Below are 5,213 nucleotides of genomic sequence, written 5' to 3' on the forward strand. Positions count from 1 at the left end.
TGGGTGCGGCCTGAGAGTCTGCATTCCTCACAAGCTCCCAGGGGATGTAGCTGCTGCCCTGGCCCATACCTAGGAAAGCAAGCTGTAGAGCAGTGGTTCTCAACCTTGGCTGCACATTAGAATCACCTGGGAATCTTTTTAAAATCCTGATTTCTGGGCCTCATCCTCCGGAAATTCTGTTTCTTTGTTATGGGGTGGGGCCACAACATTAGTAACAAAGAAACAGAATTTCCGGAGGATGAGGCCCAGAAATCAGGATTTTAAAAAGATTCCCAGGTGATTCTAATGTGCAGCCAAGGTTGAGAACCACTGCTGTAGAGCAATGCCCTTAACTGCAACAGCAAGTTAAAATCACCTGTGGAGCTTCAAACACTTGAACTTCACTAAAAGAGTAAATCTTAAGTGTTCTCACCACAAAAATAAAAGGTAACTATGTGAAGTGATGGACATGTTAACTCCTTTGTGTAATCATTTCACAATCTATACATATGATAAATGCAAATCTTTAAAAACATTATGGTTGTGGGCTTGATCCCCAGTGTGGGGCATGCAGGAGGCAGCTGATTGATGATTCTCTCTCATCACTGATGTTTCTATCTCTCTCTCCCTCTCCCTTTCACCCTGAAATCAATTTAAAAAAACTTTAAAAAAATAAAACATTATGTTGTACAACTGAAATATATACAATTTTTATTTGTCAATCATACATCAAAAAGCTGAGGAAAAAACTAATTTGATTCTTCTGGGATGTGGCCAGACTTTTTTTTTTTAATTAAGCTTTTTAGGTGATTATAATGGGCAGCCAGGATTGAGAGCCACTGGTCTAAGCAGCTGTGAAGAGGGACTTAGGCTGTAGCCAGAGACATTGATTCCATACTGAACCCACTTAGGTGGCACCAACCTTGACTTCCAAATGGAACAGTCCATCTAGAAAAGGAAAAGCGGTGGCCTCTGCATCATAAATCTGAAGAGCACCTGGGAGAAGCTCCTGCTGGCAGTTCATGCCATTGTTGCCGCTGAAAACCCCGCTGATGTCAGTGTCATATCGTCCAGGAATGCTGGCCGGCGAGCTGTGCTAAAGTCTGCTGCTGCCACTGGAGCCACTCCTATTGCTGCTTCACTCCTGGAACCTTCACCAACCAGATCCAGGCAGCCTCCCTGGGGCTGAGACTCCTGCTGGTTACTGATTCCAGGGCTGACCACCAGCTTCTCACAGAGGCATCTTACGTTAACTTGCCCACCATTGCTCTGTGTAACACAGACTCTCTGTTGCGCTATGTGGACATTGTCATTCATTGCAACAATAAGGGGGCTCACTCAGTGGGTCTGATGTGGTGGATGCTGGCCCAAGACGTACTGCGCATGTGTGGCACCATCTCCCATCAACACCCGTGGGAGGTCATGCCTGAAACCTATTTCTTCTACAGAGATCCTGAAGAGATTGTAAAGGAAGAGCAGGCTGCTGCTGAAACGGTTGTGAGCAAGGAGGAATTTCAGGGTGAAGGACTGCTCCCGCTCCCAAGTTCACTGCTGCTCAGCCTGAGGTTGGAGGCTGGTCTGAAGGCTTGCAGGTGACTTCTGTGTCCATTCAGCAGTTTCCTACTGAAGACAAGTGCTCAGCCTGCCACCGAAGACTGGTCTGCAGCCCCCACTGAATGGGTAGGAACAACCACTGAGTGGCCCTAAGCTGTTCTTTCACAAACTCTTACCAGAATGGAAATAAGGTTGATGGAAAGAAACAGTTTTTTTAAAAAAAAAATATATAGTGGTGAGTCTTACAATTATCATAATTTCAAAATAATGATGGGCATATTGATATTTTAAGAGTTCTGTTTCATTCTAATGTGATAAAAAAAATATGTATGTGGTTTCTGTTGGTGGCCAAGTCACAGATCCTCTAATATGATGATGGATTGTTGCCTGCATTCATGATTGAAGGAAATGCTAAAATATAGTTAAAAGAGAGAGGAAATAAAGATGCAATTTTCTGAACCCTAGTTCATGAACCCTCAGAATTTTAGCCACAGACCCCTTAGAAGACCAGGGGTGCTAGTTAAGGATCCACGTAGCCTTCCTGGTGCTCCTTTGTGCCAATCACCTTTGGTTCAAGATCCCTCACTGGAGGTCTCTTTGGGGGGGGGGGGGGAGGCAGGTGTAAGGCTGGAGATTTATTTTTTAGAAACAGCCTGTGGTGCTGCCTTCCCTCCCTCTGCACTCTCAGAGCTATGTCCTTTGGTTTTCTCTTGTGGCAGGTAGGCACCTCACATAGGGTTTCTCTCTCAACAAGTGTTAACTGAGCATCTAGTGAGTGAAGGGCTCTGTGCTATGCTCCAGACATGGGAATGGATACACAAAGAGATAGTTATTAGTAATAACAACTACCATTTACCAAACACTTTTTATATACCAGGCACCATGTCAGTACTTCATTCATGCGTGCATTTATTCATTCAGTAAATATTTGCTGTTTACTATGTGCCAGGCACTGTTTTAGTGGCTATGGGGATGGCAGTGAATAAAACAGCTAAATTCCCTGCTCTTATGAAACTTTCACTCTAGTGGGGAGGACACAGGTACACAAAGTAAATAGGTAAATGATAGTCTGCCAGCCTATGGGAAGTGCTATGAAGAAAAACAAAACAGAGAAGGGGGAGAAGGAGTACTCAGGTGGGTGCAGTGTCAAATGGGGTGACCATGGAAGGTCTCACTGAGGAGATGGACATTTGAGACTAGACCCAAAGGAAGTGAGGGGTGAGACTTTGTAGGTACTTGGGGGAAGAACATTCTAGGCCAGTGGTTCTCAACCTTCTGGCCCTTTAAATACAGTTCCTCATGTTGTGACCCAACCATAAAATTATTTTCTTTGCTACTTCATAACTGTAATGTTGCTACTGTTATGAATCGTAATATAAGTATCTGATATGCAGGATGGTCTTAGGCGATCCCTGTGAAAGGGTCGTTCGACCGCCAAAGGGGTCGCGACCCACAGGTTGAGAACCGCTGTTCTAGGCAAAGAGGACATCTGGGTGAAGACCCTGAGGCCTGAACACGGAGGAGGTTGGCAAGGCTGGCGGAAAGGAGTGAGAGGAAGAATAGTAAGAGATGAGGGCAGAGGGCAAGTGGGAGGAGGGGTACCAGAAGGTGCAGGACCATGGAGGCCATTGTAGTAACCTTGGCTTTTACCCAGAGGGAGATGGGAAGCCATAGAGGGTTTGAGCAGAGTCCCCCAACAACACTGTTAGGTGACAGTACCATTATTCCCATTTTTAAATGAGGGAACTACAGCTCAGAACAGCTAAGTGACTTGGCTAGTGAGTGGAAACTTGGGGACCCCACACCTCCTCCTCCCTAGTCTCACACTCAGAGGAGGGCCAGCATGTTTCTTACTACCTTCTGTTCCTTTGTCATTACCCAAGGATCGTACACTACCCTGTGTACCCCCTCCTTGCTGTATCCACTAACTTCTGCCTCTTTACTTATTGAGCACCTGTGTGCCAGCTACTGTTTTAGATGCTGAGAATAAATTGATGAATAAGAGAAGTCAGCTCCTTGCTCTCATGGAACTTTTATTCTAGTGGGTGGGGGAAATAGGTATGTAGGAAATTTTTTAAAGAAATGCAGAGAGAAGAGTGGCTACGTTAGAGAAGCTGGGTATGAGAGGCCTCTCTGTGAAGGTAACATTTAAATTGAGATGTGGGGAACCTAGCTGGTTTGGCTCAGTGGATAGAGCGTCGGCCTGCAGACTGAAGGGTCCCAGGTTCGATTCTGGTCAAGGGCACATGCCTGGGTTGCAGGCTTGGTCCCCAGTAGGGGGCGTGCAGGAGGCAGCCAATCAATGACTCTGTCATCATTGATGTTTCTATCTCTCTCTTCCTCTCCCTTCCTCTCTGAAATCAATAAAAATATATTTAAAAATAAATAAATAAATTGAGATGTGGGGAAGAACATTCCAGGCAGAGGGAGATATGTGAGTAAAAGCTAAGGTAGAAAGGAGCTTAGCATATTAGAGGAACATAGGGCAGGAGCATGGGTTGTGATGCAGGGAGAGGGCAGGATACCCAATGGCAGCACAGGAGCCAGTTCAGGGGCAGAGCCCTGTGGGTTATGAGCACCTGGGAATCCACTGGAGTGTTTGAAGCAGGGAAAGGCAACGATTTGACTGATGATTTAAGAACATGCTGACATCATATCTTATAGGGCTATTGTGAAGGAGAATGGATTGGTGGGGAAAGAGGGAATGAAGAAAAGTGAAAAGACTTAGGATACATTTGGAGATACTGAAAGATAGCCTCTAACTTTTTGGCTTGAGCAGCTGCATGAATGGTGATGCCATTTAGAGGCCTGAGGAAGGCTTTGGGCAAGCGACTTTGGAGGAAGAGTCAAGAGTTGTTTTGAACATGTCTGTTTGAGATAGTCATGTCAACCAGGCACTTAGATTCATGATTCTTCAGTTTTACAGAGCAGGCTAAGCCGGAGAAGAGATAGAATCTAAGATGGAGGACGGATAGATTCAGAAATATTGTCACCATGTATACCCACCTGTGCCAAGCTCAGTGTCCAGCATATGGCATGTAGTCTAAAAAATTTTAGTTGGTTGAATGAATTAATAAGTAAAATGTGTTCTTAGAGTTTTAAAATCAGACAGACTTGGGTTCAAATTTAAATCTTGGCTCTGCTACTTACTAGCTTGATGTTGAAGTAGTTATTAAACCTTCTGGAGTCTTAGTTTCCTCATCTATAGAATGAAGACAGCAACAATACCTATTCCATAGGGTCATCGTGAATATTATACTAAACCTGTGACCCGGTGCACAGATTTGTGCACATTGAAAGGCAATTAATAAGAAGAAATATTTTAATATCACTATTCACCCTTTCTCTATAATAGAAATGTCAACCAAATTCATGATCAGCAATGACAGATCAAAACACACGGGTGCGATTGGCACCAGCAAGAGCTTTATATGTATTGCACATGTGAGAGTCAATATATATATATACACACACACATACATACATACTAGGGGCCCGGTGCACAAAGATTCGTGCACGGGGTGGGGATAGGTAGGGTCCCTCAGCCCGACCTGAACCCTCTCCAATATGGGAGCCCTCAGGGGAGCCCTCTCCAATCCGGGAGTTTCTGTCTGTCTTTGCAACCATATGAATGAATTGTCTGAGACCCCCAACCCAGTTTGGTTTGTTGCTCACAGAAT

General features: G+C 44.7%; 1 pseudogene; it reads left to right on the forward strand.

Annotated features, from left to right (window-relative positions):
* Positions 1 to 886: 886 nt before the first annotated feature.
* LOC102242774 lies at positions 887 to 1,686 on the forward strand (annotated as a pseudogene).
* Positions 1,687 to 5,213: the final 3,527 nt, after the last annotated feature.

Source organism: Myotis brandtii, unplaced genomic scaffold (genome assembly GCF_000412655.1).
Source record: "Myotis brandtii unplaced genomic scaffold, ASM41265v1 scaffold39, whole genome shotgun sequence".
Taxonomy (NCBI): domain Eukaryota; kingdom Metazoa; phylum Chordata; class Mammalia; order Chiroptera; family Vespertilionidae; genus Myotis; species Myotis brandtii.